The following is a 12985-nucleotide window of genomic DNA, read 5'->3' as shown; positions in this document are numbered from 1 at the left end:
GGAGAACATTACCCCAGACTTCCAAGTTTTTGCCACCTAGTTGGCACCATAATTGAGTTTTCAAAAGGCCATTCCACCGTTCTATCAATCCAGCTGCTTCTGGATGATGGGGAACATGGTAAGACCAGAGAATTCCATGAGCATGTGCCCATTCCCGCACTTCATTTGCTGTGAAGTGTGTTCCTTGATCCGAAGCAATGCTATGTGGAATACCATGACGATGGATAAGGCATTCTGTAAGCCCACGGATAGTAGTTTTGGCAGAAGCATTGCGAGCAGGGAAAGCAAACCCATATCCAGAGTATGTGTCTATTCCAGTTAGAACGAATCGCTGCCCCTTCCATGAAGGGAGTGGTCCAATGTAATCAACCTGCCACCATGTAGCTGGCTGGTCACCTCGGGGAATGGTGCCATATCGGGGGCTGAGTGTGGGTCTCTGCTGCTGGCAGATTGGGCACTCAGCAGTGGCTGTAGCCAGGTCAGCCTTGGTGAGTGGAAGTCCATGTTGCTGAGCCCATGCATAACCTCCATCCCTACCACCATGACCACTTTGTTCATGAGCCCATTGGGCAATGACAGGAGTTGCTGGGGAAAGAGGCTGACTGGTATCCATAGAACGGGTCATCTTATCCACTTGATTATTAAAATCTTCCTCTGTTGAAGTCACCCTCTGGTGTGCATTCACATGGGACACAAATATCTTCATGTTTTTGGCCCACTCAGAAAGGTCTATCCACATACTTCTTCCCCAGACCTCTTTGTCACCAATTTTCCAATTATGGTCTTTCCAAGTCCCTGACCATCCAGCCAAACCATTAGCAACAGCCCATGAGTCAGTGTACAAACGCACCTCTGGCCAGTTTTCCTTCCAAGCAAAATGAACAACCAGGTGCACTGCTTGAAGTTCTGCCCACTGGGAGGATTTCCCCTCACCACTGTCCTTCAAGGACACCCCAGAAAGGGGTTGTAATGCTGCAGCTGTCCACTTTCGGGTGGTACCTGCATATCGTGCTGAACCATCTGTAAACCAGGCCCTAGTTTTCTCTTCCTCAGTCAATTCACTGTAAGGAACTCCCCAAGAGGCCATAGCTCTGGTCTGGGAAAGAGAAGGCAATGTGGCAGCAGGAGTGGAAACCATGGGCATTTGTGCCACTTCTTCATGTAACTTACTTGTGCCTTCAGGACCGGCTCTGGCTCTATCTCGTATATACCATTTCCACTTTACAATAGAGTGCTGCTGTGCATGCCCAACTTTATGGCTTCGTGGGTCAGACAACATCCAACTCATGATAGGCAACTCAGGTCTCATGGTAACTTGGTGGCCCATGGTTAAGCATTCAGTCTCTACTAAGGCCCAGGAGCAGGCCAAAAGCTGTTTCTCAAAAGGAGAATAGTTATCTGCAGCATTTGGTAAGGCTTTGCTCCAAAATCCTAAGGGTCTGCATTGTGATTCTCCTATAGGGGCCTGCCAAAGGCTCCAGACAGCATCTCTATTTGCCACTGACACTTCCAGCACCATTGGATCTGCTGGATCATATGGCCCAAGTGGCAGAGCAGCTTGCACAGCAGCCTGGACCTGTCGCAAAGCTTCCTCTTGTTCAGGTCCCCACTCAAAATTAGCAGCTTTTCTGGTCACTCGATAAATGGGCCGGAGTAGCACACCCAAATGAGGAATATATTGTCACCAAAATCCAAAAAGACCAACTAGGCATAGTGCCTCTTTTTTGGTTGTGGGAGGGGCCAGATGCAGCAATTTATCCTTCACCTTAGTAGGGATATCTCGACATGCCCCACACCACTGGACACCTAGAAATTTTACTGAGGTGGAAGGCCCCTGTATTTTTGTTGGATTTATCTCCCATCCTCTGACACGCAAATGCCTTACCAGTAAATCTGGAGTAGTTGCTACTTCTTGCTCACTAGGTCCAATCAACATGATATCATCAATACAAACGACCAGTGTGATGTCTTGTGGGAGGGAGAAACGATCAAGGTCTCTGTGAACGAGATTATGACATAGGGCTGGAGAGTTGATATACCCCTGAGGTAGGACAGTGAAAGTATATTGCTGACCTTGCCAGCTGAAAGCAAACTGTTTCTGGTGGTCCTTACTAATAGCTATTGAGAAAAAAGCATTTGCCAGATCAATAGCTGCATACCAGGTACCAGGGGATGTATTGATTCGCTCAAGCAATGATACTACATCTGGAACAGCAGCTGCAATTGGAGTTACCACCTGGTTGAGTTTATGATAATCCACTGTCATTCTCCAAGACCCATCTATTTTCTGCACAGGCCAAATAGGAGAGTTGAACAGGGATGTGGTGGGAATCACCACCCCTGCATCTTTCAAGTCCTTAAGAGTGGCAGTAATCTCTGCAATCCCTCCAGGAATACGGTATTGCTTTTGATTTACTATTTTGCTTGGTAGGGGCAGTTCTAGTGGCTTCCACTTGGCCTTTCCCACCATAATAGCCCTCACTGCATGAGTTAGAGAACCAACGTGGGGATTCTGCCAGTTGCTCAGTATGTCTATGCCAATTATACATTCCGGAACTGGGGAAATAACTACAGGATGGGTCCGGAGGCCCACTGGACCCACTGTGAGACGGACCTGAGCTAAAACTCCATTGATCACCTGGCCTCCATAAGCCCCCACTCTGACTGGTGGTCCAGAGTGACGTTTTGGGTCCCCTGGAATTAATGTCACTTCTGAACCAGTGTCTAATAATCCCCGAAATATCTGATCATTTCCTTTTCCCCAATGCACAGTTACCCTGGTAAAAGGCCGTCGGTCTCCTTGGGGAAGACTTAGAGGAAGGTTAACAGTATAAATTTGTGGCAGTGTAACAGGTTTCTCCCCCATAGGGACCTGGCCTCCCCTTCATTCAAGGGGCTCAGGGTCTGTAAACTGTTTCAAGTCTGGAAATTGATTAAGGGGCCGTGACTCTGTGTTTTTGCAATTCAGGTTAGACTTCTGTTCCCTTGACTAGAACTCTTTTGTTTATACAGCTCCAACAAGAATTTAGTAGACTGCCCTTCTATTGTATTTCTAGGTACCCCATGATTTACTAGCCAATGCCACAAATCTCTGTGTGTCATATAATTTTGATGCCTCCTTTGAGTTTGTTGTCTATTATAATACCCGCGTCTACCTTGTCTTTGGTGATTAAGTGCTGCCACCTGGCTTCTGCCAACTCGGGATCCTGTCATCCCCATTGTGTTTAAGGATTCCAGCTCAGTGACAGCAGTTCCTACAGTAATATCTGACCTACAGAGAAGTGCAACTGCAGAGCTCTTGAGGGATGATGGTGCTAATCTCACAAACTTATTTCTCACTGTTCTGGTAAAAGGTGCATCTTCTGGACATTCCTGGGGTGTAAGAGCAGGCTTTGCATGATAAATCCACTCTAACATCCCAATCTCTCTAAGCCTCTGGATCCCCTCATCTACATTATACCAGGGAAGTTCTGGCATTTCAACCTCAGGTAATGTTGGCCACCTTTTGATCCATGTTTCAACCAACCACCCAAACAAGCTGTTAACACCTTTTCTAACTGCTCGAGCTATAACATTGAATGCAGAATCTCTGCTTAGTGGGCCCATATCAATAAATTCAGCCTGATCCAGCCTTATATTCCTCCCACCATTATCCCACACCCTTAAAATGTATTGCCACACATATTCCCCTGATTTCTGTCTATATAAACTGGAAAACTCACACAGTTCTTTTGGAGTATAACATACCTCCTCGTGTGTGATACTTTGTACCTCACTTTTAGGGGCCTGCTGGGACTTTAGTCTAGTTATAGGTCTAGAAGAAATGAGGGGTGGTGGGGGTGGGTCATGAAAAGAATTAGAAATATCTTCCAAGCCATTTGCTTCAGGGCTTTCATTTGCAGTTTCATCTGGTGAAACAGGATTAATAACTCTAGGGCTAATCCCTTCAGGAGGAGGTTGGGTGGCCAATTCCTCAAGGCAGGCTGGAGGTGGGGCGGCTATGTCCTCAGGGCAGACTATTACAGGGTTATCTAAAGAAGGCTCAGCACGGTCTAGGGTTTCAACCTCAACCCCAACATCATTATCAATCCATATGTCACCATCCCATTTTTCAGGGTCCCACTCCTTTCCAATCAATGCCCTCACTTTAACAGTAGACACCATGCAAGACTGAGATTTCAGTTTACGTTGTAAAGTTGCTAGTCTAACAATAAGATTCTGAGTCTGATTTTCAGAGATCTCAAGTCTACGGCTACAGGAAATAAAATTTTCCTTCAGGATACTCATAGAAACCTTTTAGACGGCACTTAAGCTTCTTGTTTGAAGCCTTAAGCCCATCCCTTTCACCCTTTAATGTAGACAGTGTATCTAACAACAACCAACCAACATCTCTATAACTCTTATTTCTACAAAACTCTGTAAAGGTGTCAAAAACATTATCCCCCAGAGTCTGGCTTTGTACAAGCGAAGCATTAGGAGAATCGAATGATGATATTTTGACTATCTCCTTTGCCAACTCAGTCCATGGATTGGGAGTGTCATTCTGATTACGGGAATCAGAGTCCTTAGTGTCTCTGAGCCCAGTCAGAGTAGAAAACCATTCATAAAAACCCATTTTTAAGATTCTGTTCCTTAAGAACCACTCCTGGTACCAAGATGTATTGGTTAGGGTTCTCTAGAGAAACAGAATCAACAGGGAACACTTGCAAATATAAAATTTATGAAAGTGTCTCACGTGACCGTAGGAACGCAGAGTCCAAAATTCACAGGGCAGGCTGCGAAGCCAATGACTCCGATGGATGGCCTGGATGAACTCCACAGGAGAGGCTCACCAGCCAAAGCAGGAATGGAACCTGTCTCCTCTGAGTCCTCCTTAAAAGGCTTTCCATGATTGCATTTAGCATCACTAATTGCAGAAGAAACTCCCCCTTGGCTGATTACAAATGGAATCAGCTGTGGATGTAGCTGATGTGATCATGACCTAATCCTATGAAATGTCCTCATTGCAACAGACAGGCCAGCGCTTGCCCAATCAGATGAACAGGTACCACAACTTGGCCAAGTTGACACCTGTCCCTAACCATGACATGGGCTTAGATCACTGAGTATCTTAAAAATGTAATATGAGTTATTGCTTTATATATACTTTCTGGAAAAAGGCAGTATATAAAGAAAAAGATATATAGTAGATCTTTGAACTTGATGCAATGTACCTATAGGCAAGAAGGGGACCCAATGAAATGCATGGTTACAAAGATGGCGTGCAGGTGATGAAAATGGGCTTTTAGGAGAGATGGCAGGGCACTGACCCATGGGACTGCAGGAGAAACCTGAAGATGCCCTGTCCATGGCCCCGTCCCCTCACCCCTTAAGACGCACTGGGGAGACCTGGGAGGTACTCCTGCAGGCATTCCAGCAGGACTGTAGTATTTTAACCCCAATATGGCTACCTGATGCATATGGGTGAAACACTGATCTGGGGTGGGGATAGGGCATTAGGGCAGGACCTTATGCAGTCAGAGAATCTGGAGGAGTCAGGTGGCCAGTCTAGAAATACTGGGGTTTGTCTCAGAGGAGGAAAGAAGGGTCCAGGAAGAAATAACGAGACTCGGCTACATATTAAGTACCTTAAAGTTTAGATAGGGGTGCGTGGGTAGTTCAGTGGTAGAATTCTCACCTGCGACCCAGGTTCAATTCTTGGCCCATGCACCCCCCCCAAAAAACAAATTCAAACAAATGAGCTGAAGGATAGCAGATAATGAGTCTTATTAAGGTTCAAGGGTCTGAGGCAGCCCCCAACAGCAATCAGTCCCGGGGATGGATGTCAAGGTGAAGACAGAGGAGAGGGAAACCCTGGAACTCTTCCCTGGGGTGCGCATGCCAGGGCCAGTCCTTTGAGGATTTGTGATTATGTAAGTAGTAAATAAACAGATTAAAAAAATATGGGGTGCACAGGTGGTTCAGTGGTAGAATGCTCGCCTTTCATGCAGGAGACCCAGGTTCAATTTCCAGACCATGCACCTAAAAAATATATATATATATAGTACTAGTTTGCTAGCTGCCAGAATGCAATACACCAGAGATGGATTGGCTTTTAATAAAAGAGGATTTATTTTGTTAGTTCTTCAGAGGAAAGGCAGCTAACTTTCAACTGAGGTTCTTTCTTACATGGGAAGGCACAGGATGGTCTCTGCTGGCCTTCTCTCCAGGCCTCTGGGTTCCAGCAACTTTCCCCAGGGTGATTTCTTTCTGCATCTCCAAAGGTCTGGGCTGAGCTGCGAGTGCTGAGATGAGGTATGCTGAGCTGCTTTGGCTGTGCTACGTTGAGCTCTCTTATTGAAGCACCGGCCAATTAAATCAAACATCATTCATTACAGCAGACACGCCTCCTAGCTGACTGCAGATGTAATCAGCAACAGATGAGGTTCACAAGCCATTGGTTCATGTTCACAGCAATATATCTAAGCACCTTCACCTGGCCAAGTTGACTACTGACTCTAACTACCACATATACATATGGGCACTGACAGGGAGACAGGGTTTAAATGTGACTACCAGGTTCCAAATTGTGTTTACTAGTGAGAAGGTGTTGCCAACAGACAGAAGTGAGGAAGTAACCACAAATATTTAACAAATGCTTACCAAATAGGAGACACTTCATATTCACAGCCTTCCTATCTTCATCCTCAAGTAAGCCAGTAGGATCCTGGTAATATTCCCATTCTGCAGATGAGGACAATGAGGTACAGAAATGTTAATTAATTGGTCAAGGCCACACAGCTAGTCCAATCTATGACTCCAAACCTGATTTCTTAACTTATGCTATACTATGTTACATAATAATATGTACTGTAATGCTCAATGAGCTTTTGCACACATATCATGTGGTGCCTACAGCAGCCCCATTTTGGGGGTTGGGTATTATTATGATCAACCCCATTTTACAGATCAGAAAACTGAAGTTCAAGGAATTTTAGTGACTTACAGTCACCTGGTTAGAGAATAGCAGAAGCAGTCTCAAATTCAAGTTCCAAAGCTTCAAATTTCCTGCTCTTTCCATTGCACCACAATGGCTGCTAAGGAAAGGACTTGGCCTGTGTGGAGGTAGTACATAGTTTTAAATACACAGAATCTGAGATCACAGTAAAGCAGCTAAGTAGGCAAGAGTACAGGAAACAAGTAATAGCAAGCTCTCTGAGAAGTATCAGCAGCTGGAGGAGCCTAGAGCGTAGATGGTGGGAGAGGTGGGAGGGGCCAGAGACGGGTGCCCTGACATCAAGGGAATAAAACTCGCCAGAGAGAAAGGCCTCTCTAAGTCCAGGGCTTTAGGGAAATCAGCATTGGAGATGGCCAGAAGTTCTAAGGGTGTGGCATTCATTTCCTGGGCCATTAAGTACCACAAACTAAGTGGTTAAACACAACAGAAATTTATTGCCACAATTTTGAGGGCAAGAAGTCTGAAATCAAGGTGTCGGTGGGGCCAGGTTCCCTCTGAAATTTGTAGTGGAGACTGCTTATTTGCCTCTTCCTCTATAGCTTCTGGCAATTGCCAGCAATCCTTGGTATTCATTTGGCTTGCAGTTGCAGCACTTGAATCTCTGCCTTCACCACCTGGCCTTCTTCCCTCATGTTTCTGTCTGTTCTTATAAGGACACCAACCTTATTGGATAAGGACCTAGCCTACTTCACTATGGCCTCTTCTTAACTAATTTCATCTGCAACAATCCTATTTCCAAATAGGGTCACATTCATAGGTACTGGGATTTAGGGCTTGTGCCGGTTTGAAAGGATGTATGTACCCTAGAAAAGCCATGTTGTAATCCTAATCCCATTTTGTAAAGACAGCCGTTTCTTCTAATCCCGATTCAGTAGTGTATGTTTGAAACTTTAATTAGATGATCTCTGTGGAGATGTGACTCAATCAAGAGTGGTTGTTAAACTGGATTAGGTGGAGACGTGTCTCCACCCATTGTAGGTGGGTCTTGATTGGTTTTACTGGAATCCTTTAAAAGACGAAGCTCTTTGGAAAAAGCTAGAGAACAACAAGAGAGAAAGCCACGAGAATCTGAGAGAACAGAGAACACTGCAGCACCATGAAGCAGGGAGTCCACCAGCCAGCGACTTTTGGAGATGAAGAAGGAAAATGCCTCCTTGGGAGCTGGAGAGGAAGCTAGCGATAATGATGTCATGTTCGCCCTGTGCCTTTCCACTTGAGAGAGAAACCCTGAACTTCTTTGGCCTTCTTGAACTGAGGTATCTTTCCCGGATGCCTTAGATTGAATGTTTCTATAGACTTGTTTTAATTGGGACATTTACCTGGCCTTAGAACTGTAAACTAGCAACTTATTAAATTCCCCTTTTTAAAAGCTGTTCCGTTTCTGGTATATTGCATTCTGGCAGCTAGCACACTAGAACAGGATTCAAGCATATCTTTTTGTTTTTGATGGGGAGGCAGCACACTGCAACCCACAAAACACATGTAAGAGACACCACAAAGAAGCAGGGAGCCTAAATCACTCTAAATCCTGGTGGGGAAAAAGAAAAGCAGACTCAAGAGCTCTTAGATAATGGGATACTTGGGCATATCTGAAGGCAAAAGGGAGCAAGACTTCGGTGGGAACAAGTCTGGAAGCCAGCTTCCTCCGTTCTGAGGAGGGAAAAGCATACCCGGGGCTGGTGGGCAGGGTTGGGGGGGGGGGGGGGGGGGGGGCGGGGGGAAGGAGGAGAGCCTGCCCCTACATCCTAGATTGGATAGAATAATGTAGACAGTTACGCAAGCATTTATTGAGATTTATGCTAACTCATAATTCAGGTCATTTGCTGACATCAAGGATAGTGAAGAGACTAATATCTTTTAAGCATATCTTTTAGGGTATAGGTTGTTTGGCAAATATAATGGTCAGTTAGCCACCACCAAATTATATATAAGGAACTAACAGAACGTTTGTGTTCTAAATTATTTCCTAAAAACAATGACAATAACCACTCCAAGAATGCATTTGGATTCTGATTGTATCTATCCAGCACTCAAGCCAGCTTAATCTAGAAAGGGAAATTTATTATCAGCTTACACTAGTGTCCTGTAGGACCTAAGAGCTCACGTGCAGCCCAGGACAAGGTCCTGGAGAACTGCTGGGAAGCCTGGCATTTTTCTCCACAGACTGGCTTCTCCATCTGCATGACAGACTGAGGATGGCCCCCCAGGTGTAACTTTATATCTCCTTTGTTCAAGGGACTACGTCAGACTGAAGGTATTAGATTTTGTTTTCTTCTGCAGGGGACAAAAAAGGCAGCTCAAACTGGCTTCAACTAATCAGGGGATTTAGTGGCTCACATAACTGAAAATTGCAAGCCAGCTAGACGCAGGAGCTCATGAGGAGAAGACTCTCCCTCTATCATCACCTGCACTGGTTTCATTCCCTGCTAGTTCTACCATCTTGAGACCAGATAACCAAACAGGATCTCCAGACTTCTCTTCCCCAAAGGGCTGGTTCTCTGAGAGTGCCTCCAAGTCTCAGGAAGGGATCTGGTTAAGCCCAGCTTTGGTCAACTGCCCAACTCTGAACAACCTATGACGAGATGAATGCAATATGCCCACAGGCCAGGTCTGGAACACATGCCCAGACCTGGAGCTGGGGCTGAAATTAGCTCCATTTCAAACCTGTAACAGTCATAGCAAATACTACGTAAATATTCCATAAAGCTTACTGTCTGATACTCCTCTAGGTACTTTTGATTTTTTTTTTTTTAAGGCCAACTCATTTTAACCTTAGATTATTACATACTTTGTTTACAAATTTAATCAGTACATTATCCTCATTTTATAGATGGGGAAACTGAGATACATGTTAAAGCATCTTGCCCAAGGCCACATAGCTAGCAAATTGCAGAGCTGGGATTTGAACTTAGACTGTCAGGCCCCAGAAGCAGGATTCTTGACCATTAGCAGAAGGGAACTGCTAACAGCAAAATGGGAAATAGGCACTGGATAGGCAGTAACAACAGATGTCCCATAGCCACTCCAAATTCTCGCTCCGTGGAGAGAATTATTTACCCAGCCTGGGGTGGGCATCCACGCTGGTTCAAGGGGAGGATGGGGGAGGAGTCATATTGTACCAAGGTGACTGCGTACATGGGCTAGTTCCAGAAAATAGGAGGGACAAAAGAATAAGTGCCCTTCTACCATTATTCTCTGGCGGTGTCATATGATTGGGGAAAGGCAATTTTAGTCATGCAGATAAAAATAAAAAGCTATCAAGCAAATGCCTCTGCATGAACTTATTTATATTCTACCCTTACCCTAAATTCAACAAGGGGTTGAGTGGTTATGAAACTGTCCAGGAGTCTGAAGGTTCATGGGGAACCCACTGAGCTAGAGATGTTCTCTTTTTAGTTGTATGGGTCTGAGAGGGAAGCAGGGATAGGAGCCCAGTCTACCTTTACCAAAGAAAAAAGCATGTATTTTATAAATTGTTACATTGCAATTAAACTGCACTTAGGAATTGCTCACCGATAATGCAGAAAGTAAATCTATCTTTCCGCACATCCCTAGGAAGACTGCCAATAGTACTGTCTTCAATCCTTAGAATCGCTGTTTGATAATAGTGTTAGGTAGTCTTAGGCCATTACTGACAGATGCAGGGTGATAAAGGGGGCCATTATGATAGGGAGATCTCTAAAAAAGGATCCACTGTACAGAAAAGCTAAACTAAGCTATCCATACTAAACAATTCAAGCTAATTTTTGAAATTTCACACCTCTTTCACACTTGTGTTATTGTCGGCTTCTGCTAAGGATATTTTGGTACCAACCCCCAAATTTGAATGGGTTCCTCAACAAAGGTTTGTTTCTTACTCCTGTTTTCTATATTTCACAGGCCAGTGTGGTTCTGCTCCAACTGGGGACTCAGGGTTAAGGACCCCACCACCCACCCCCATCTGGGTCATACAGTTCTTGATCAGATCACGTATCATTGACCAAAAGAAGTCCATGGTCATGCCTGACCTCTATAGGGTGGGGACACATTTTGCCCTGGGGAAGGGGCTCCAGGGACAGGACCTGTAGAAGGCAGACGGAATATTTTAAACAGTATGACCTACCACATACAGATTTTTTTTTAAGGATTAACAATTATTGTCAAATATTCACAGAGGATCACTGGCTATTTTTGTTTACTTTGATAAAAAGAGAGCTTTACTCAAGGTGTACATTGATATACAAGTGCATGTGTTCCTAATTATTACTTTTGGTGTTTCCTGAACCAACTGGTAGAATCTACCTGATTTTAAACCAAAACGGAACTAATCGACTTTTTTTTCTATTACTATTGAGAAAAGGTAAACGGCAACTTTCTAGATAACCAGTCAATAAATATGACAAGGTAAATGTCCTCCTATCTTAGTAGAGGCCTGGAGAGGTTGGGAAGCTGTGCTTTTTTTTTTCCTTTGTTAACTCTTAAATTATATGAATAATTTCAGTAGAAAAGATGGGGAATAGGGAGACGGAATGGAGGAAGGGATCCAGAGTCTCTGTGCCAGGCTTTATGAAGGAGGGTTGGGATCTGGGAGGTTTAGTAAGTACACAAGGTCGTATCATTTTAAATGTCTGGAATTTGAATTTTCAAGATCTCTCTGGCTCCAAAGCCCGTGCTTTTCCCGGTGACCAATAATGGCTCCCCAAAGGAAAGGGGCAAAGAGAGGGAAAGAGAAAATAAAGGGAAGAAAGGGAGATTTAAAAAAAGGAAAAAGAAAAAGTAAAGTTGAGAGGCAGAAGAAGCACAGAAAAGTAGTAGAGGTAAGACCCCTAAAGAGGTAAGAGAGAGGTGATGAAAGAAAAAAGGAAGGGGAGAGAAGACAGAGGTGTAAGAATCCGTTACTGGCGGTCTTCAAAGACTTTGTTCACAGAATTCACCTTCCCAGGCCAAGTTCACAGACTGATGCTGGAAGTGTGAAGGAAACTGGAGAGAGAGAGACCAGCTCAGGGACAGGGAGTGGTTCAGGCCTGCGGTTCTCAACTCTGGCTGCCCATGAAAATCCCCAGCGAAGCTCTTAAGAATCCCAATGCCCGCGCCCAGCCTCATATCAAATGAGACGCTCGGGCGGCGAGGACTGGGAACCGGGAATTTAAAAGCTCTCCGGTTCCTTCCAAGGTGCAAAAAATCACCGAGAGAGAGAGTGGAAGCGGGGTGGAGTGAGGGGGGCTTGGGTCACAGTCTGGAAAACAAAAGGAAACCGACTCCGAGAGGAAGATGCCGCCCCCAAGCGGCCACACTCCGGGAGCCGACCCGGGACGCGCGCTCTCCGAGGAGCTGCGGACAGGACGCTGCGCCGTCGGCACCTTTCACATCAGGATTCGGTGTCCCCGGGGCAGGGGCGCTAGCAACCTCCCGGCTCAGGGTCTGCGGCCGGCAACGCGCCCCAGGCTCCGTGCTCCCGGGACGGCTCACCCTTTCGCGTCCACCCGACACACCTTTAAATCAGGGCCTGGCCTCCACGACCCGAGTGCCGGTTTGCGCTTTAGTTGAGAGGGGCTTTTTGACTTTCATCCACTCGATCGCCACCATATGGTGATTACGCTGCTTCAGACCCCAGTCTGGCGAGGACCAACGGGGGACCATGCCTGCTTCTTTCACTTACACACGTTAACCGACCACCTTTAAAGCTAAAAACAAATAAAACGAGCGAGAGGAGAGAGCGAGAGCGACCCTGGTTAAAAAAGGGGGAAGGGTACAAGTCCGTGTCCAGCGCAAAGTTGGTCGCTCCCCTCTGACGCGTCGCTAGCGCACCTCAAGTCCTCGCCACCTCTTTCTTCCCCCAACACTGATCACACTGATTTGACCGCCCGAACATCCTGGGGACCCCACGTGGGTAGCCCGACTTGCCCCCCTCGCGGAGTCCCAGCTCCGCGCGGCTCTCAGGATCCGGCCAAACCTGGCGCCCCGCGGCCCTCCGACCGCACCTGTCGGCGCCGGGAGTGAGGAGGGGGG

General features: G+C 45.9%; 1 long non-coding RNA gene across 3 annotated transcripts in view; it reads right to left on the bottom strand.

Moving 5' to 3' along the window:
• Positions 1 to 12982, bottom strand: part of LOC143678029 (uncharacterized) — a 51146-nt gene extending 38164 nt beyond the window's left edge. Inside the window, exons 1-4 of one of the 3 annotated variants that reach the window (XR_013173020.1) lie at positions 12469 to 12982; positions 6986 to 7094; positions 6643 to 6723; positions 6094 to 6397 (exon numbers count right to left, since the gene is read on the bottom strand). This is a non-coding gene — a long non-coding RNA (uncharacterized LOC143678029). Of the gene's footprint in view, positions 1 to 6093; positions 6398 to 6642; positions 6724 to 6985; positions 7095 to 12468 lie in introns of those variants that run through there. The other 2 variants (XR_013173019.1, XR_013173021.1) reach the window with 2 other exon arrangements.
• Between the last annotated feature and the right edge of the window lie 3 nt (positions 12983 to 12985).

This window comes from Tamandua tetradactyla, chromosome 3 (genome assembly GCF_023851605.1).
Source record: "Tamandua tetradactyla isolate mTamTet1 chromosome 3, mTamTet1.pri, whole genome shotgun sequence".
NCBI classification, from domain to species: domain Eukaryota; kingdom Metazoa; phylum Chordata; class Mammalia; order Pilosa; family Myrmecophagidae; genus Tamandua; species Tamandua tetradactyla.
Note: the sequence above shows the minus strand (reverse complement) of the source record. Positions and strands in the feature narration are given on the sequence as shown.